At 42.3% G+C, this 22338-nt stretch overlaps 1 long non-coding RNA gene across 1 annotated transcript in view; it reads right to left on the reverse strand.

Moving 5' to 3' along the window:
• The window catches only part of LOC113633687 (uncharacterized), a 98892-nt gene that overhangs the window by 29579 nt on the left and 46975 nt on the right, over positions 1–22338 (reverse strand). Inside the window, exon 2 of the long non-coding RNA XR_003438301.1 lies at positions 3642–3738. This is a non-coding gene — a long non-coding RNA (uncharacterized LOC113633687). The remainder of the gene's footprint in view (positions 1–3641; positions 3739–22338) is intronic.

A 22338-nucleotide genomic window follows, 5' to 3' on the forward strand; every position in this document is an offset into this window, starting at 1 on the left:
CAGTGATCTTTGATGTTACTATTGCAAAAAGATTATGACTCACTGAAGGCTCAGATGATGGTTAGCATTTTTTAGCAATAACGTATTGTTTAATTATGGTGTGTACCTAGTTTTTTTAGATATAATGCTATTGTACACTTAGACTACAGTATAGTGTTGAACATAACTTACATGCCCTGGACAATCAAAAAATTGGTGTGACTCACTTTATTGCAATATTTGCTTTATTGTGGTGGTCTGGAACCAAACCCACAATATCTCTGAGGTATGCCTTTATATATATATATATATATATATATGTACACACACATGCACTAACACATATATATACATATTGTGTATATACTATACATATATACATGCATGTAACTATACCTGTGTGTATATATATATTTTTTGTTGTTGTTATCGTTGGGAATATTGTTATTGGGAATATTTATTGTTGGGAATATTTGGTCTGTTAATACCAATATCTGCAAAACACAACAACTTCTAAACACAGGATAATAAAACTTGAATATTAACATTCTTCTTCAATTTTGTGTAAACTCTGCAGTACGGAAAATATACAAACTTCGAACAGCTGCAAAAATAGTATACACACACACATATATAACTATACCTGTACATACAGGTATATACAGATATACACAGGTATAGTTATATCTATTTGGTATATAATTATATACAGGTATAGTATGGGTTGAATTTTTTCCCCCCAAAATTCATATGTTGAAGTCCTAACCCCCAGTACCTCAGAATGTGACCTTGTTTAGAGATAGGGTCTTTACAGAGGTAATCAGTTAAAATGGAATTATTGGGGTGGGACCCTAATCCAGTATGACTGGTGTCCTTATAAGAAGAGGAAATTCGAACACAGGCATATACAGAAGAAAGACAACATGAAGACAAAGGGAGAAAGTGGCCATCTACAAGCCACAGAGGGAGGCCTGGAACATGTCCCCTCACACAGCCCTCAGAATGAACACCGTGGTCTCAGACTTCTAGCCTCCAAAACTGTGAGAAGACAAATTTCTGTTGTTTAAACCACCCAATGTGTGTGTGGGGCGGGGGGAAGGCACCACCACTCAAAAATGTACCCAGCACACAGAAGTGGTAGTACTTAACTATTAGTTACTAATAGCAGTAAATAGGTTATACATCAGAAAGTGTGTAGTTTGACACTGCACTCTAAAAAAACCCAGACCTGTGGATATAAAATCACAAAAGAGGAACTACAGGATGACAGCAGTCCACATGTAGGCCACTGCAATACCAGGCCGGCCAGGCTCAGCTCTTCAGATTCAGACCCAACCATAAGAGCTGCATCATAACCAGTAATAATGTAGAGTCTCTACAGCTTGTTCTCAGTCCTTAGTGCTCTTCTCTGACTCTTCTAAGTCAAACATGGGCCAATGTCATCACCGCTTTAACATTAAAACAAATATTTCCTACTGTTCCTCTTTCCAGCTTCCAAATGAGTTTAATGGAAATGTATTATATCAAGGCAAGCTACAAAAAAAATGAATGTCATATAGTATAGCTAATTATCTGTGAATTTGTCTCAATATTATGCAATCAAATCGCAATGCAGACATTTGGAACTGAGGCCGATGTAAGGTTGCAACTGCCATCCATAACCCCTGATTGCCTATTTTTGTGTTCACCAAAACAGTCTCATTTTCCCTCATTGACTGTTTATTATAAGTCAGTTGTAAACTTGAACTCTTGATGTAATATAGATTTATGCTAGTACAAAATCCTGATTCTCACCTGTGTCATGCATTAGAGAACTGCAGAAGATTATGTGTGAAAAAGGGGAGGATTGTGATGGTTGATTTTAGGGGTCAACTTGGCTGGGCCACAAGGTGGCCAGATATTTGGTGAAACATTCTTCTGGGTGTGTCTGTGAGGGTGTCCCCAGATGAGGCTGACATTTACATCAGGAAACTGAGTAAGGCAGACCACCCTCCCCAGTGTGGGAGAGCCTCACCCAATCGACTGGAGGCCTGAATAGAACAAAAAGACTGAGTAATGGAGAATTCCCTCTCTGCCTGACACTGAGCTGGGACGTAGGTCTTCTCCTGATTTGGGGCTTAGACTAGAACTTACACCATCAGCTCTCCTGGTTGTCAGGCCTTCAGACTCAGACTGGAACTATATCACCGGCTCTCCTCGGCCTCCAGCTTGCTGACTGCAGGTCTTGGGATTTGTCAGCCTCCAGAATTACATGAGCCAATTCTTTACAATAAATTTCTTGATAGAAACAGAGACAGAGACAGAGAGATCTCCTACTGGTTCTCTTTCTCTGGAGAACCCTGACTACTAATACAGTGGCTGTTCTGTTACTGGTTAATATGTCCTATACCACACTCTTCAGGAGAAACTGCTCTTTGAATTTCATTAAAATAAACTTTGTTTGAGGGTGTGGAGAAAAGGGAACACTCCTACACTGTTGGTGGGAATGTAAATTGGTATAGCCACTATGGAGAACAGTATGGAGGTTCCTTAAAAAACTACAAATAGAATTACCATATGATCCAGCAATCCCACTACTGAGCATATACCCTGAGAAAACCATAATTCAAAAAGAGTCATGTACCACAATGTTCATTGCAGCTCTATTTACAATAGCCAGGACATGTAAGCAACCTAAGTGTCCATCAGTAGATGAATGGATAAAGAAGATGTGGCACATATATACAATGGAATATTACTCAGCCATAAAAAGGAACGAAACTGTGCCATTTGCACAGACATGGATGGACTTAGAGACTGTCATACAGAGTGAAGTAAGTCAGAAAGAAAAAAACAAATATCATATAATATCACATATATGTGGAATCTAGAAAAACGGTACAGATGAACTTATTTGCAAAACAGAAATAGAGACACAGATGTAGAGAACAAATGTATGGATACCAAGAGGAGAAGAGGGGGGTGGGATGAATTGGGAGACTGGGATTGACATATATACACTACTATGTATAAAACAGATAACCAATGAGAACCTACTGTATAGCACATGGAACTCTACTCAATGCTCTGTGGTGACCTAAATGGGAAGCAAATCCAAGGAAGAGGGGATATATGTACACGTGTGGCTGATTCGCTTTGCTGCACAGCAGAAACTAACACAAGAGTATAAGGCAACTATACTCCGATAAATAAACAAACAAACAAACTTTGCCTCCTGTAGACACCATTGCTATGTTCCTTCCTTTCTGGAGAACAAGAATGGCGGCCTTGATCCACCAAAACACAAGGTTTTGTTCAACCACAGGGACAGCGCTGATCCTTACAGCTGGCCTCTTTGTTTTCCCTTCATCTTAGAGCTGAATCACAGAAACGGCTTACTAATCTTGTTGTACACACCAAATTCTTTTTGGAAAAGGGTACGTATACTCAGTAAGTAATTTTGACTTATTGTAATAAGTTACTTGTAAGTAATAAGTAACCTGTATATCCAATTTTATCTGCATCTACCTTCTTATAATAATGGTCAGGTATTTTCCACAAAAGAAACAAGTGAATGTTTGACTTTTCTTTTCCCACTCTTTTCTTCTTTCTACCCGAAGGTAATTCCTCCAGACTAGAACTGAATAATGTAAAAAAGTATGATTTGAAAAATGTCACATCACCTGACAGTTTCTGAAGCACCACCATGTTCTCTATAATTATTTTTAACTGTAGGCTCAACAGGCAGATATATTGGCTTATCTCCTCCTGCCCAGGTTCCTGAAAGACAAAAACAGAGCAATTACTGTTAAAGGAAAGAATTACAAAAATCATGCCTCCTTAATGAAAGGCACAGGAATAGAAATATTATTATCTAGCTTTGCTGGTTCCCAGTTTGAGCCTCTTGTGAGCCCGTCCTGCCAGTAATTCTGGGGGGAGTGGAGAGAACCTTGCACTGGGTGGGGTGGGGCGGGGGGGGTGGGTCAGTATCCCGGGGTTCCAGGCCTGCCCCTGCATTTAGGCAGCTGGATGACATTGGGCAAGTCAGTTATTCTTTGCAGATCTCAACCACCTGTAAAATCAGGGGTCTGGAATGCCTCATAATTAAGGTAGTTTAGCATAATGGTTAGGGTACGGGTCCTGGGCCAGCCCAAGTGACCTTGGATGAGTTACTTAACTCGTTGCTTCTGTTTCCTTATCTGTGAGATGGAAACAAAAACACACTTCCTCAGAGACTCTTTGTGAGATTTAACCAAATTAATACCTGTGAAGTGCACAGAATACAACCTAGCCCAGAGGCCTTCTTAAATGACAGCTATATATTATGATTATCCCCAAAGTGCCTTATCATTTTAAAATTATTCAACTCCATGACTCTGATACCTCCCCTAAAATTCTTAGTATTCTGGGATTTCACCATTGGGATAGAAAGGGAACACAGAAGGAAAACATTGAAATTGAAGAGTCACATTTTTCTCTCTTTACCAATATATTAAGAGAAAGTTAAAAGTCATAGAAATTTCTCAAGTTCAAACACAGATAAAATAGGCCATTGATATAAAATGAGCAATTTCACAAGGCAGAAGCCTTAAAAGAGCTGGGGAGAAGGGGAAATGTTTTGTCTTTCAAGAGAAGGAAGCAATATTCACCAAGCACCCAGTGTCTGTACGGTACTCTACCACCTCATTTCATTAAACCCTCCAACATCACTACCAAGCAGTTATTACTGTGCCCATTCTCCAGATGAGGAAGTGGAGGCTCAAGCAGGCTGATCACGGTTCCAAAGGCATATGGCTCTTCAAAGGCAGACTCAGATTCCTCCCACTCCTGACTGCAAAGCCTGTGCTCTTCCACACCAGAAGGCTGGCTCCAGAACATGGACCTTCCTCCCTCAGGGTGACAGTGGTTAGGGAGAATTTGGTTTTTATAAAACAAATTATAATTTAAGTGCATCGGAAATATTTTTGGTTTAGAAGACCCCTTACATAAGTTTTGATAGGAAGAAAAAATAAAATCAACTCTTCTGAAAAATGCTATATCACTTCCTAATTTCTTAATATTAGTAACAGGAAAGTAAGAACAGCTGTCAAATTAAGGATTACAATAGAGTAGATAATTGGAATGAAGTGGAAAATAATTTGAAATCAGGTGACCTAGGTTTCAGTCCTGCTTTTAGACAGTCACTAGCAGAATACAGTCACTCTCTCAGATCTGATTAAAGATAACTGCAGGGCCTCTCTCATAATTTATGACCTTGGAGTAGAAGATGAGAAAGCCTCCAATCTCTGTGTCGCTAGTTCTAATTATTTGGTCTTGTCTTAACAAAAAAGAGTGGTTCTAAAATATCTTACAAGTTTGAACACTCAGATACAATCTGAAATAACACCTCTACAAATTCTTTCCAGACTCCTCCCAACACCAGGAGAATCTCAGAATTCACTCCTGGCCCCAGATCTGGGCCTCAAGATTCCATAATTACCTACAAGCCCTGGCTGCAGGTATTTCTCTCAAAAGCAGGTACTAAGGCCCAGGTGGCAGAAACCAGCTCTTCATTTTGGTTTGGGGTTTTCTGTTTGTTTGTTTTGTTTTGTTTGTACATCTCCTATACCTGGCACTGTGGTGTACCAAGTTCATGTTCAGAAAACAATTGCTGAATGAGTGACTGAATCTCTGAATTACATTTATCTGTGCCTGGGTATAGCACCAGTTACATAATTTATGCGGCACAGTGCAAAATGCAAATTAACCCCCCTTGTTCAAAAAGCAGGAAAAAACGTGATGTTAAAGGTACTAAAATATAAAATTTTCTCCTTTGTTCTGTGCTCTCTCTCTTAACCTGTCACGCTTTCTTTTATTTGCTATTTAATGTCATTCTAAATAAAGAAAAACCTAAATTTAAATTATTAGCAAAAACCTTGTTCATCTTTATATTGCATCGTGCTAGCTTTAAATGCAACTATAAGAGACTTCACAGGTCCCTGACCACGAGGTCGGCCCAGCCTGAGTACAGTCCAAACAAATTAAGGTATAAATGACTAAATTCAAGTTTTCTCCTGGCATGAGTTTACACTACAGTAGCAAGCAAAGTCAAGGACATCTGCTGATGGTAGGAAGAGGGTGTTGTGGAATAGCTTTCTTCAACTTGTAATAACACCAAGGAAACCTCTCATTTAACTGATTGCAAACCAAATTTATTCCCATGGAGATGAAGTCCTCCGATGGGACACAAAATGTTCAACTAAGTTTCTATCAACTAAGTTTCTATCTTCTTTGGGGAAAAAAAAAAAGAACACAGGTTTCCCTGGTGGCGCAGTGGTTGACAGTCCGCCTGCCGATGCAGGGGACACGGGTTTGTGCCCCGGTCCAGGAAGATCCCACATGCCGCAGAGCGGCTGGGCCCGTGAGCCATGGCCGCTGAGCCTGCGTGTCCAGAGCCTGTTGCTCCACAACGGGAGAGACCACAACAGTGAGAGGCCCGCATACCACAAAAAAACAAAGAAAATATGCTATTGATATAAAGAATTATGGATAGAGCAAATTGCTGGATTTTATTTACTCATATTCCATTCTACCTCCGTGCCTGTAAGAGGCTGGCAAGATATTATATCATAATTATGGACTCGCTAGCAGCTTCAGTATCAATGGATCCTATTGTTCCAAGTCTTTGCAAGCTCACGAGGTCCCAGGTTGCATCACACAGAAAAAAAGGAGCTAATTGCATTGCATATTTCTACTTCCCCGTTCCCACCATTACCCACATTATTCCCTGTGGGTTCTAATTAGCTCAATCAGAGCTAGGGAGAATAAAGTTTTAAGCAACTTCAAATAACTGTGGCGTCTGCTACCACCACAAAATTTGGCAAAATGTTATCCTTACCCAAATACCATTTATCTCCCATTCCCGGAGAAGCTGGATAGCGTTTCTGGTGTGCTTAGATTTCACTAAGGATAATAGCTTCTTAAATAACATCAACCTAGCTGGTTTGCATTTTGACGTTTTTGTGGAATTGGAGGGGAAAAAAAATCCACTTTGAGTATAATTTTTGTTGGGCTCTTAAGGGGTAGCTGTGAAAATAACAACCAATAACTTCCGCGTTCCCTTTCCACTCCCGTTTTATCATCAGCATTGCCCAGAATCCTTCCCTTTAAATCCTTTGCAAACTGTAATGAATGGTAGTTAGGAAAAGGATTTCCTAAAGGGTTATACTCTGGGAAAATGAGCTTAATTACTCCAGGTACCAATCAATGATTTAAAGTTTTGAGAAATCACTTTTTTTTTTTTTTTTTTTTTTTTAGTGAAAGCACCTAAAACTTCTCTGAACATAAACAAGACCGGAGTCCCTGCTTCTCCCCATCACATCACCGCATTATTAACTCATCTGGCTTCAGAACCTCAGTTCTAATCAGAAAGATGGCTCCTGCGGCTACACTTACAATCAGCTCAAAGCCAAAACGGCCTCATGCAGTCACCCTCCTCACGTCTACAGAGGACTCCTAATGAAGAAAATCATTCGAAGGCGACTGATACGCTGAGACCCAGTTTGTGGTATCCAATGGCTGGAGCTTGGGGGTTCACAGCAACTGCCTTCCCCTTAACCTCCAGCCTCCATCATAGGGAAGGTCAGACAAAACAGGGAGAGGAGACCCAGAGACTTCCAGAGAGGACCTCAGGAGACAACCTCGACAAGAGGCCAAGCCTGCTGCCTCAGGCCTGAAAGCAGCCCACAAAAACATTTTGTTTTTCCCACCTTTCTCCTCCCTACCCCAATACATCATATTTTATTAGTGGCTAATATATATTTTTTTGTCCGTGCCACACCACATTCAGAACTTTCCCCAGCAGGGGTTGAACCCATGCCCTCCAAAGTGGAAATGTGGAGTCTTACCCACTGGACCCCCAGGGAAGTCCAAAGAGTGGCTAATATTTAAATATTGAAAGTATTTTTTACATAAAACTCCAGGGTGTCAGATTCTTTCGATGACTCATATGTTCTGTAAACAGGAGGCCCACATTCTGACATGTTAAAAATTGGAAAGGGCCGGGCTTCCCTGGTGGCGCAGTGGTTGGGAGTCTGCCTGCCGATGCAGGGGACACGGGTCCGGGAGGTTCCCACGTGCCGTGGAGCGGCTGGGCCCGTGAGCCATGACCGCTGAGCCTGCGCATCCGGAGCCTGTGCCCCGCAACGGGAGAGGCCACAACAGTGAGAGGCCCGCGTACCACACAAAAAAAAAAAAAAATTGGTAAGTGCCGAGTCAAGACGGCCATCTTTCTACAGAGACTCCATGTTCTGTCAACCCCACCCACCAGGCTGGTTCGTTCTTTCAGCTGCCTCGCTCCTACAAACATATCAGTTTGGTCCCCTAAATCCAAATCCCAGGGTTCTCCATATGGACCTCTTCTCCAAGTTTCCTCAGTGGGTGGTTGGCCTTGTCCAAACTGCTGGCCCATAAAGAGAGAAAAAGAGCAGAAGGTTCTATTTCTAGAAACTTACATAGAGGAAGGAACAGGTACCGTCATTCCCTCATTCAATACATATTTATTGAGCAACCACCTTGTGCCTGGTACAGTTTGAGGAGCTGCAGTCGCAGTAGCAACAAGATCCCTGCCTTCACGAAGCTTTCTTTTTCTCCTGAGACGGGCAATAACTAGAAAAACAAATATGCATCACATTGGACAGATGGTGAGTGCTGAGAGACTGAATATACAAACGGATGACAGAATATATATATGAATAGAATTCTCACCCACAACCTGCAGCAACCTGCCCAGGAAACCAACCCAGGAAGCCAGCCTGTTATAATCAGACTTGCAGGACGTCAGAACACTATCCCCAGTGATAGTTTAGGAAGCCAGACAATAGCCCCGGTAACAGCTGGCTCCAAATGGCCAGGACTTGATTAATAACTGGTAGCTTCCCTAACTTTTGCCCTTGCTTCCAACTTAGGACCAACCAGAGTAGCAAATATGCACCCCTAACCATTCTCAGAGGAGGCCCCTTCTAGTTAGCCCACCTACAGCCTCCCCAGGACGACAGCCTCCAATCAGGGCGCACCTGAAGCCTCCCCTTTTCCACCGTAAAGCTTAGCTACTCCTCTGCCTGCCTCTGAGTCTCTGCCACACGCAAGGGATGGTGGCGGACTCCCTTGCTGGAGCAAACTCTGAATAAGCAGCCTTGGCTTGCTCTCATCGGGTTGGGCTTTGGAGCAAAAGAGAGTAAAGGGATGAATGGATGGGGAGGTTGGGAACGAGGTGACATTGGGGGGGTGAGAAGAGAGGAGGAGGGATGGAAGGAGCCATGGGACTCATGGAAAAGCATCTCCCCAAGCAGAGGGAACCGCAAGAAAACAAGCTGGTGTGTTCTAGAGTCAGTGAGCAGAAGAAAGGTGGGGGAGAGTGCTATGGGAGGAGAGCTGAGACGTAGGAGAGGCCAGGCTGCAGGGGGCCTGTCGGCCACGGGAAGGACCCTGGATTTCCTCCTGGGTATAACTCAAAGGCACTGTCAGTTTCTGAGCAGGACTGTCACATGTCCGGACCCCACGCTCAGCCTGCTGTGTGGGGAATAGAGGGCAAGGGTGGAGGTGGCAGAGAGGTTACAGGCCATCACAGGGATCCACGTGAGAGGCGATGGCCACCAGGACCGGCAGGGAGCAACGGGGATAGCTAGACGCGGCCAGATTTGGGATATTAATACTGCTGGGGAGTTGAATAGAAGGTGATTAAGACAGCAAGGCATCCTATTCCCCCTTCCTCCTATTTTCCAGCCCAAATTAGAAACTCGTCCTGCTTCCAACCCTGACACTCCCAACACCACCCTCTTCAAAGTCATTTGCCCGGCAGTACAACTAGATATAGACCTATGTAGCCAAGAGTGGATGAGGCCAAGCAAGTGGCCTGGGAGTTTGTGAGGCGAGAACAGGAGCGGTAACAGCCAAGCCAGGGTGGTCTTTCTGAGAAAAGTTCTGACGCCCCTTATCTAAAAGGCTCCAGCCAACGGAAGAAGCCTCCAGGCCTCTCAGAGCGCCTTCCCTCAGAGGGCCCAGGGTTACTGTATTTCTGTCAGCTTTACTCCCCTTGTCTGGTGGTGCCTGAACTCGTGGCCGACATTGTGGACGCCCACAGTTTCCAATCCCCATGTCTGTCTGGCTCCCATGTCTGTGCGAGCCAGCCTGGCTTCCAGCCATCTTTCCAGGCTACAGGGGCCTGGGAATGTGAATCCCACCACCCCACTGCCCATCCCCCCAGCAGCCCCGGGCAGAGCCCCGTAGGTGGGGGGTGAAACACTCCAGCTTTCTTACCCCTTGGCCAAGGTTGTTTCGAGGTGTGTGTTTTCTACCAAAGTGACCCACTGTAGTAACCAGCCCGAGGGCACCCTTCCTGTCTTGCCTCACCCTTACCTTACACTGCCCTGCCCAATCAGCAGCTTGCCCTTGAACTCCTGGCTCAAGGTCAGCTTCTGGGGGACCGAAATTCAGACCACCTGTTATGACCCGAATGTTTGTGTTCCCCCAAAACTCCTATACTGAAACTCTAACTTTCAAGGTGATACTATGAAGAAGTGAGGCCTTTGGGAGGTGATTAGGTCATGAGGGTAGAGCCCTCAGGAATGGGCTTTAGTGCCCTTAAAAAAGAGACTCCCACAGGGCTCCCTAGCCCCTTCCACTATACAAGGATACAATGAGAAGTCACCGGTCTACAACCTGGAAGAGGACCCTCACCAGAACCTGACCTTGCTGGCACTCTGATCTTAGACTTCCAGCCTCTAGAACTGTAAGCAATACATTTTGACTGTTTATAAGCCCCTGTCTACGGTATTTTATTATAGCAGCCTGACTGAACTAAGGCAATACCGATGACAGATTTTTTTTTTCAGTTCCTAGATAGTATCCATGTATTGCAAAACAAAACCCAAATCACCTCCAGGTCATGGTTTATAAATACCATTGCCTACTAAAAGGAACTATGCTCCTTGGAGGAAAAGGCTGATTCTAGGGCTGGGGCAGGGAACATACAAGATCATGGAACATCTAATACCAAAAAGTGAGGAAGTGCTCAAAGAATGACAAGAACATGTCATAGGAGGAGGCATAGTAGGCATAGGAGGCAGCTTGAGGGAGTTCCCACTGGCAAAATTTGGGACAACTTGAATACCAAAACAAAGAAAAACATTAGTGTCTTATAACCAACTGAATAAAATAAGAATCCATGAGTCTATCCAGATAATAAAGAACTTATGTAAACATGAAAAAGGGAAAGCTCCTCCTTTTAATGAAATGTTGACTAATAAGTCTAGAATTCGTGAAACCATCATAGAAAAAACTGAGGCGAAAAAAGTCACCAGTGATGCTAAATCTAGGAAAAAAGTCTAGAAAGGAAAGTATGATGAGGAATGCGGTATTTATATGGTCTCAGAGTATCTCCCCACAATTTACTTGTTAATTATAAAGGAGAAAATAGTACCTATACAGTAGAGAAAATGGAACAAAATAAAGACCATCCTCTTAGACATGCTCAAAGGTTGTCACTTATTCCTTAGTGAGAATGGTATGGAGAATAAGGTCAGAAATCCAGTGACTATCACATACACCTTTGTTATATATGCTATGCTTACATCAATGTGCTAGTGACATGTACATGGGTGTAAGGCCACTTTTAACTGCTTTCTTTACTCTTTTCATCAAGACTAGGTTTTGTTAGAGAACCATGCCACAAGCCAGATGATCCCCCTCTGACCGTTCTTCAAAATCATCAGTGTTCAGGGCTGAAAGACAATGAAAGAGGCCATGAGTGAAGTTGAGTGAGGTAAGGGAGCTCTCACAAAGCCAATGGCCCCAAGGGAGCTATGGTCACTTCTGGTCCCTAAATGAATATGCCTGCTACCTCCTTTTGCTGCTTAAATCAGCTTCCTACCTTGTAGCTGCCTAACATTTAAACGCTAAGTTGCAACATAATCATCTTTCTCTGCCTTCCTTTCCCTGCATTGAAAAGATCGGGGCTCTTTATATTTTCTTTTTCTTTTTTTCAAACCAATTCACAGATGTTTATCATTTTAAATCAGAAGTTTTCGAACTTTTTTAGCGGCAGGTAGTGGGCTGAATGTCAGCCCCCCAAAAAGATAGCTCTCATGTCCTAATCCCCAGAACCTGTGAATGGGACCTTATTTTTTTTAAAATTCCTTGCAGACGTAATTAGATTAAGTGTCTTGGGATGAAGAGATTATCCAGGATTATTCCTGTAAACCCTAAATGCCATCACAAGTATCCTTATAAGAGAGTGTCAGAGGGAGATCAGACACATCTATAGAAGAGAAGGTGATAGGAAGATGGAGCAGAGAGAGGCAGCCACAAGCCGAGGAATGCCAACAGCCACCAGAAACTAGAGAAGGTAAGGAATGACTCTCTCCTAGATCCTCGAAAGGGAGTGTGGTCCTGCGACACCTTGATTCCAGACTTCCGGCCTCCAGAGCTATAAGAGAACACACTTCTGTCTCTTCTTAAGTCACCAAGTGTGGCGATTTGTTACAGGAGCCACAGCAAACAAACACAGGGCAGAACCTTCCTTCAAATGACATCTTACACAGCACCCCTCCAGCACCACGTAAAACAGGTCATAGGAGAGCTGCTGTCGAGCACGGGTGGGAAGCACCAGCCTTCCATCACAGGCCATCTCTCCCCTCCACCCTCTCCCTTCCTACTCTCCCAGGGACCTGGGACACTGAAGGCACACTCTCAATGGCCAGGGAGCACCATGCAGCTCTACAGAACAGGGCTGGAAACCTTCTTCTAAATCCTCCATCATAGTCAGGATTCTAATGCTTTCATTCCCTGGACCTGTATCCCAACCCGTATATCTACTTTTCTCTCCTTTCTTATTTAACCAACCCTTGCATTACATGAGTGTCCCTTGGAAAAGATGTACAAAAATAGGCATGTGGGGGCTTCCCTGGTGGCACAGTGGTTGAGATGCAGGGGATGTGGGGTCGTGTCCCGGTCCGGGAAGATCCCACATGCCGCGGAGCGGCTGAGCCCGTGAGCCATGGCCGCTGAGCCTGCGCATCCGGAGCCTGTGCTCCGCAACGGGAGAGGCCACAACAGTGAGAGGCCCGCATACCACAAAAAGAAAAAAAAAGAAAAATAGGTATGTGGGTTTCATGGTTGGCTCCCGGTCTCTGAGCCACAGCCTCTGGAACATTCTCCTGATAAAGACAGTTCATTCTGGCTTCCATCCCCTGTTTTAAACGTGCGGTCAGGTGTCTTCCTTTCTTCCTCAGCCTCCAGTTTTCATTCTACCTCTACTCCCAGGGTTCACCTTTGGTCTGTTCCAGAACTTTCCTTTTGATCTCATTTCATGTTTTTCAGTCTCAGATTCCTGATCTTGACGCCGGCTCGTGCTTTCATTTTGGGCACCTCTGAAGCTCTCCTGCTAGTCCCGAGTCACCTGATCCAGACCACACAGTACTTCCCCACAAAGTCAACAGATGTTTCTTACCATCCCATCTAGGCTTTCTGAAGCCAGTAGAATTATCCCTTCAAGTACCATCCAGAGATATTTCTGTATATTTCAATGCCACTCATAGGCCATGATTAACACCCAAGATGCAGAGGCAAAATCACGTGCCTTATAAAAACTCTATGAGTAGGACATGGAAGACCAACTTGGTACTGCAATTAGCATACACCTTAGATCATAATCTGAAGATTGCCCACACATTCTTCTCTGCATTTTTATCATTCACTGTTAAATGGCATTGACCTAGCAGCTTCCCGTGCAGCCTCTCCCTACTTCTCACGAAACACAGAGATGGCTCAACTTCCAAACAGTCTGTACATTCACACATCATATATTGTCACACCAAACCTCTTTTCCCACGCTTTCATTCAACACTTTCATTCAATACTTAAGGAATGATCAATTCAAGCTATCACATGCTGGTGTTACCCAAGAGTGAACTGTTCTGTTTCAGTCCAGAGATGTTTGTGCCATGACTTGGATGTTTATTATATTTTGTCCTATTATTTTATAAACATGAATAGAAAACAGAAAAAGGAAAGTGCTGATACAAGTGATAAGAAGTATAGTTCATGTAAACAATACTTCGAGACAAAGATGAAAATCATTAAGCAGCCAGAAGACAGAGAATCTTTCACCTTAATCTGATTCTCATTGGACTTAGGCAGGTCAATTGTGTGTTCAATTAATTAAAAAGGAAATGAACACAGTTAAAGAACATGTACCAAATGTTGGCAATAAATCATAAATAATTGTGTTTAAAAAACTGAGGTGTAGGGACTTCCCTGGTGGCGCAGTGGTTGAGAGTCTGCCTGCCGATGCAGGGGACGCAGGTTCGTGCCCCGGTCCGGGAAGATCCCACATGCCGCGGAGCGGCTGGGCCCGTGAGCCATGGCCACTGAGCCTGCGCGTCCAGAGCCTGTGCTCCGCAACGGGAGAGGCCACAACAGTGGGAGGCCCGTGTATCGCAAAAAAAAAACAGGTGTAATTAGGGATCTTATTTTTTTTTAGCTCTCTGGGAATGGAACTCCTACCTCCTTTATATCAAATAAGTCTATTGTCCAGCTTTCCCACACGCAACTCTTGTACAAATTTTCAAGAATGCATTATATGTGAAAGGAGAGAACTGCCTGTACTTAGGACCAAAAGAAAGAGGCAAAAATATTAAAGTATAAACTGATATCAACCTAATACCAGTATCCAGAAGGAATTTACTTGTACTTTAACAAAACTGAACTGAGAAAACCTAACCATGAGCTTCTCCCCAGGACAGAGACCAACTGAACAAAAATACGACGTCAAAGACCCTTAAGACAAACCTCCACAAATATGAAACAACCTACGCACAAGGGTATTCATGGCTGAGGCATTTCCAATAGCAAGACTGGAAACCCAAATGTCCCTCAGTAGGGAGCTGTGAATAGCCCATAATACACAGTGGAGAACCATGTAGCAAAGTCAAGATCTCTCTGAATTAATATGAAGTGACTTCTAGAAAATATTGCTCAGTTAAAAGAGCAAAGCACAAAATATTATATAGTTTGACATATTTTATGTGAGAAAGAGAAATGAATATACACAGATAATTTGCTTATTTTTCAAAGAAACATAAAAGTTAGCTAATGTCTATAGAGGGTGGTGATAATAGGGTGGAGAAGAAGGAGATAGGAACTTCTCTAAATATACTCTTGTATATAATTTTGATTTTTGAAGTACGTAAATATTCTACATATTTAAAAATTAAATTAAATAAAAAATAAGCCTTAAAATCATACACAGAAACAAAGTGAATTCAACTGCCTATAAAATTGGTAATCACACAGAGAAAAGCAGTATTCACAATTTCTTTGAATACAAAAGTATGACTGTACCTCCTTAGGGTGTATATTCTAAAAGCAAAGAAGAGTAAAGAAATATTAAACTTAGTGGGTTTACTCTGAACTTAATGTTAGAATTCTAATTTTTAAATTATTTTATGATTAGTATTTTTTAGGGGGGATAGCTGAGAATTTTGTACCCAGCCAAGTTATCTCTTACATGTAAAATATGCTACCACATAATCTTCCGTGGAAAAAGAAGTCACCAAGAGAAGAATCACATTTAAGATGTGTGTCAGTTGTATAAAATGATTTACCAGCCTTGCCTTACTCAGTCTAAGCCTCAAACAAGAATATCTGTGGGATTTTTTGTTCCAATATGGATTCCACATCTCAGGATATAGGTTGACCCTGCAGTGCTACCCTTGGCTGCTTTCTCTATCTTACCAATGCCAGAAAGCATGTTTACTGAGTCCTGTTCTTTATACCAGAGTTCCGATAAAAGCTTTTGCCATGTTTGATTACCACTTAAAATAACCTATATTATTCTGTTCCAGCACTTGCTCCAATAACAGATATTTACATGGTTAAGATGTTATGCAGAGAGAATCATTAAAGTATTTCTTCTTCCCTCTTCCCTGAACTGCACAGCTGCATAGAGCAACATAATAACCATTTCCATTGCCAAAGAACTCAAGTAATTATATCCTGCAACTTTAAAACTCATATCAAATGACCTAAGTCTCAGAGATTTTTGTTTTTCCAATGGGTAAAAATTAAATAAAAAACTAGTTTATAGCAGATATTATCTTCTTCAATTCCTCTTTTATCATCTTCCACCTAATAGTTACAAATGTCCCTGCATCAACTATATTTTAAACTTTGAAATGAATACATTTTGAAACACAATAAAATGGAATATTAGCATTTATCTCTGGATGGTGAAATTCTGTGTAATTATTTTTTCCTTATACTTTCATATTCTTCAAGTTTTCTGCAAAGCATATATATCACTTTCATACCCACAAAAATAGATGTTTACATCAGTACATACATTTTTCTATATATAATATGGTCATAATTTTTTTTTTAAATATGCACCCCTAAACACACAAAGAAAACCAACACGGTTACTTTTTCTAAGATGGAAATTGTCTTCACCTTTCCTCTGCTTTTCTGTATTTCCCAAGTTTTCTATGATGAATGTATGTGTATTACTTTTATCATGCTTTGGGGAATTTTTGTGGTTGTTTTTGGGGGTGAGGAAAAGAACAAGTCAAAATCACTAATCAGTTGGAAATCACCAGGTTAATTGTTACTAATTTAAAACGAGGATAGGGGATAGGCAAGAAAGAGGTATTAAGACATGCTTATACTCAGATGCACTCAGCTTCAATGTCTGCTCCAGCCACACATGGTGAGCAGCAAATGAACATCCTTATCAGATGCATCTCACCCATGTTCCCAGTTCTCAGTCCTGTACCTTTATGGGTCATAGCAGGAAGGAGGTGGACTTTACTACCACCCTTCCTTCCCCAAATTTTCAACCGCGCTCTGAAACCAGTACAGCCCAACCACATGAACGCTGTTTCTGCCAGGCACGTGAATTGGAGAGCTCTGTGTTTATTTGCAAGGAAAGACGTGGTCGCCTTGTAAAACCCAGAATTAAGTTCCCTAAACAGATTTTGGTTTATAGGACTCTTTCAAACTGCATTACTTTTCCCCCAATGAAGTTTTCCTCTTTGCTGCCACAGTAGAGAGAAACATTTTATGGCTCGCCTTTAAAAATGATGTGGCAGGAGGTTGATAGCACAATAAGAAATTTGATTCCCTTGATGGAAAAAGCAACCCTCACAGATGTTACTCTATAGCAACCAATAGCCTCTAAGTACAGATACCTCTGTTTTTTTAAAAACATCCCCGGGGAAATGCCTGTTGTGCATTTTGTAACAAACTGACAAGTTTTCTTTTGCTATTGTGTTAGTCTGAGTGGCCCAAAAGGAAAAGAAGTATCTGAACCTCCAGGGGCTTCAGAACAATTCTGAATAATCCCTGTTGCCTCTGTACTACATGACGACAAGGAACACACAGGCGCGGGTGCTGTTACAAGTCCTCACCCCGTGAGTGTTTATACTAGCACTGTGCTCATAATCATTCCTCTTCAAGCCTCACTGTGGGCAGAGTGATATTTTCTTTTTTGTTTTATTTTTCCTAATACCCTTTACTATGGTATCCAATATTTCTTTGGCCCTTCTGGAGCACCTTACACCAATTTTGTCAGGAAATGTGTCTATGCTGTTTTATTAATTCCATTCTTGGGCTGTCATTTAATCTATCTCTGCCCCCATTCCATACTCCAAATAAGACCAACAGCTTTTCTCAGAGTGGAAAAAACTGGGCTTTAGAGCTAGATATGCTTTGACTCAAATCCCGGCCCAGACACTTCCTGGGATGATGAGTTAGAGTGGGCGACTCATTCTCCCTAAGATTCAACTTGATCACTTCAAAGACAGATAAATAGCACGTATCACAAGGCTGCCACAACAAAAAGAGATACAGTATGGAACCTTCCAGCCAATAGCAGATCTCATGGAAGGGCAGCTATTATTCTAATCAGTAACATTATTAACAATTGTCTTCACCCACCCCTCCTGTCAATGTCCTGCCTTGTAAGATATCACTAAGGGCTCTTCTTATTGCTTTGTTATTTCATTGTTTAGATGAGTTTAGTGTCGTTCTGAGCTCTGCATATTTTGCTGTGTGCTTTCTCTGCTTTATCACCCAAGACTATTAAATACCTTTGGTCTGAGTACCAGCCCCTCTGGGTCCCCACCATTAAACCTTAACAAAAAGTAGAGCTGTGTCCGCCTCTTTTGTTTCCTGTGTTGACTTAAGTTTCTATACAGCAAACACGCATGAGCACACAGACTTGTCCAGACATGTGAAAGGGAAGCATCCACCTGCCGAGGGCTTACAGTCTAAAAGAGATACCAGATATGCACAGCCGTAACTCTGCTAGAGGAAGTGGAGCTGAACTTCTTATAAGTGATTTTACTTTATGAACAGTAACAAGACAGTACAACTCAGCTTGACTTGGATAAAGCCTGAAGCCACGCTACAGCAGAAGATGTCTGAGCACCTTCTTGTATTTTCAGGTTGCAAATAAAAGAGGAGGAGGGGTAAAGAACAAATACTGTAACACTCCCTTTACATGAAATGTCTAGAATAGGAAATTCACTAAGACAGAAAGTAGATTAGAGATTACCAAAGGCGGAGGGGAGGGGAGATGGGGAGTTACGGCTTAATGGTTACTGAGTTTCAGTTTGGGGTGATGGTTGTACACATTATAAATGTCATTAATGTCACTGAATTGTACACTTACTAATGGTTAAAATCACAAGTTTCATGTCCTATATATTTTACTACAATAAAAAAAAGAAAGTGAAATCAAAATACAGAGTTCCAGACAGTAAAGTAGCTCCCTTCCCCCCCCCCCCAGCTGCTCTGAATTACACGTACTTGTGTACACAAGCCTTCCGTAGCAATTTAGCCGGTGAGGGTTTTTTGAACCCTTGTCCAAGATCACACAGCTGGGAAGCAGCAAAGTCAGGATTCAAATAGGTTTTTCTGATTCCAAAGTTAATATCTTATTTAATACCCTAAACTGACTACTCACTGGTCCCTAATGCCCCCTGCTTTTGCCTGTCTTTGTACTTTTGCCAAAACTCAAGGATCATTTCCAGTTCCTGCCTTTATTTACTCCCCACTCAGTCACCAGGTTTTGCTGGCACTGCCTCCAAAATACATCACGAACCTGGCTTATTCTCCTCTTCCCCCACTGTTCCAGTTCAGATCAAGCCACCATCACATCTGGCTGGGATCCCAGTGTGGCCTTCTAGTTGGTCACTCCCAACACCTGTTTCTCCAGGTGACAACCAGAGCGATCTTCAAAAAGCATCAATCATCCTCCTGACTAAACCTTCCAAAGCTTCCCATTGACTTTAGGATAAAATCCTATGTCTGACCATGGTCCCCAAGGCCTGTCCTAGGCAGACCCTGTTTTTGACCTCGTCTCCTTATATCCACACCCCGCTCCGCAGTCCACTGTAGTCCAGCCCACTGGCTTTCTCCCACCCCCTCCAAATATGCCACTGCTGCCTGCTTACATAGAATACTCTTCCTATGGGCCATCTTTTCATCATCGAGGTCATCTCAGAGAAACCTTTCCCAGCCTTTCTACCTAAAGCATCAGCACCCATCCGCTGTGACCACACCTAGTCATTCTCTATCCTGTCCCATTTTTATTCTCTCCGTAGGACCTTTCTCTAAAATCATATCAGTTATTGATTTAAATATTTGTTGGCTGCTTCTCTGACCCCACCTCTCAACTAGAACGTAAGCTTCATGAAGGCAGCTACTGTATCTCCAGAGCTTGGAACAATGGCTTGTATGTACCAGATGCTCAGTGATCTCTGGTTCAATTAATGTGAGTTGCTCTCTCTGCACACCCTTCTCTCCCATCTTCACCTAACTCCTATTGTCTCTCAAATCCAGCTCCAAGAACACCTCTTCTGAGAATCTCAGAACTCCCGTGAGAGTTGAACTCCCCTCCTCTCTGTATCGTCTACTATCTTCCATCAGAATATTTCTCAAACTCTACTATCATTGTCTATCTCCCACACTGGATCATGAGCTCCCCTGTCTTTTACTTCTGTAATCCTATTCTCCAACACAGCCTGGATACACAATAGCAGCTCAATATATGTCTGATGAAAGAATAAGCAAATGCATCACGTATTATTATTTTTTGGCAAAGGTAACTAATGTTCATGGGGGAGAACTTCTTGGAGAGCTCTTACAAGAAACTGCACTGAAGAAACCGAAACAATTTTTAAATGTGCCTAATGTCTTAAAGCTTACATTGAAAACTACAGTCAGGATTCAGGGAGGGATGTTATAATCCTAGCTAATGATGCATGGGAAATGACTAGTAAATCCTGGTTGGATGATTGACAGGGTAAGGAATGAGGTCTCACACATGGATGTCTCCGGTGGCCAGCCATCACAGGACACACCATTTCCTTGAAACACCCACCAGGTCATGCTGTGGCCTTTCCTCTGAGAGAGCAGACTTTTCCAAGGAGGATGAACAGCAAAAGGCTCACAAATGCTCCAGCTTTATCCCCTGTCCAGCATGGGTAAACCGACCAAATTCCGAATCCTTGGATCCCTTTTCCTTTAAACCCATGACAACAGCCCCTTCTCTGAAGAGCAGTCTTTCCTTGGCCCTGTTTATCAATCTTTCTGTCTATAGCCATGGTTTGGGGTCTGGTTTAGAAGACACCTTTGCAGATATCTGATCTCACCGCATAGGACTCATTTTTCTAGCTTGTGTCACTGGGGATACCTCACTGTTCACCCTATGCCATCTACATGACAATGGTCTGGAGTTTTCATTTTGTCATTTATTAAATCCCAGTGTTCTCTGGGAGCGAAGGATTATTTCCTCTTGCTGCCTGACCTTTACCCTTTCCTGCATCTTTATTTAAGTTGTTGATAGAATTCCCCGCCCCCGCACCAACTCCTTGATCAATGGTGATTTAATTGCATGTACAATGGCATGCAATACATAATCCTTGTCTCTAGGATTGTACTGGCTCCCTCCCTAAATTGTATTCTCAGAAGCAACTGACTCACTTCTCTGAGTTGAGTCTATTTAGTCAATATGGGGTCAAAAAGGCTGGGAGGCTGGATTTACGGGAGTTCCTACCTACAATTTAGTGGTAACGTCCTCTAACACATTTACTAGACACTACAAAGTTGGATTCTATTTTGCTAGCCCTTCTTACTTCAGGTGTTGACAAAACAAATTATTTCTTAGCTGACACTGAGTTCTATCGTGTTGTACTTTTGTGCATTCAAAACATGGATCGCTGGAGGTTTTCTGGTTTTGTTTTTTTATTCGATTGTTTTTGCTCTACTTAGTGGATTTAATATGTGCTTCATGTTGAAAGAAAGCAGTGGAAAAACTGCCTTATTATTGATGACTTTTTTACAGTCTTAGCCCCTTTGCTAAAAACAACAGATCTAATCTCAGCCCATCTCAGTCCAGTCACTTAGAAATCACTCCTCAGAATTCTGTCACCAAACATGAGTTCATACTCATCCTTGTCAAAATCCCCTTCTATTCTGCGAGGGGAGCAACTAGAAAAAAAGGGAATCAAACCATCCTGAATCTCCCTCAGTGTTAAGACTCGAGAAGCTCACCATAAAACTGTTAACAAGAGGGCAGAACTGAGGATTAGGTGCTTCTGGCCTGCACTTGATCCTGTGGGGTTTCATTACTGAAAAGTCATAATGCAGACAGACAGTGCCAACATCACGATGCTGAAGATCCGAAATGGGATCTTTTGGAGACAAGATGAACCCATGCACTCAATAGCTCTTCTGGAGCATCTGAGACCAAAAAGAAAATGATGTCATCAACCTGAGTGATTTTTGAAACATTCTAAGGAGCACTCCCAACTCATGAAAAAACATTCCAGCACCCCCAAGATTGCCTGAAGCATTTGATTCATACTCAAGGTTTTAGCTTTGTAGAGAATAGTGATAATCCTCTTTATCATCAGGCAAAAGGGGAGAAGGCCGAGAACACTAAGTCAATGTAATGGCCAGGGCTCAATTTAACTCAACAAATGCTGAGTGCCTGCTGTGATCAGGTATTGTGCAGGATAGTACAGACATGGAAATCCATCAGACAGTCCGTGCTCTTAAGGAGTTCCTAATCTGTGTGGAGAAACAGACACATAAATAAATACAATTGGAGATGAAATAATAGAGGTATACACAGAATGATATGGAAACATATGGAAGGGCTTTCAGCCCAAGGGAAGGGAATTCAAAGAGCAGTAAGAATCAGAATCATTATTCAAATTCCCTTCCTAGGAAGTTTATAATTCTTGCCCAGAGAGGTCACAATAGTTTATGCCTGGTCAAAACACAAAAATAATATTTTTAAGGCTGGAGGATACAGACAGTAGCAAAAATTTATATGAG

This window comes from Aethalodelphis obliquidens, unplaced genomic scaffold, assembly GCF_003676395.1.
Source record: "Aethalodelphis obliquidens isolate GAN/ISIS:26980383/991018 unplaced genomic scaffold, ASM367639v1 scaffold2, whole genome shotgun sequence".
In the NCBI taxonomy this organism is placed as follows: domain Eukaryota; kingdom Metazoa; phylum Chordata; class Mammalia; order Artiodactyla; family Delphinidae; genus Aethalodelphis; species Aethalodelphis obliquidens.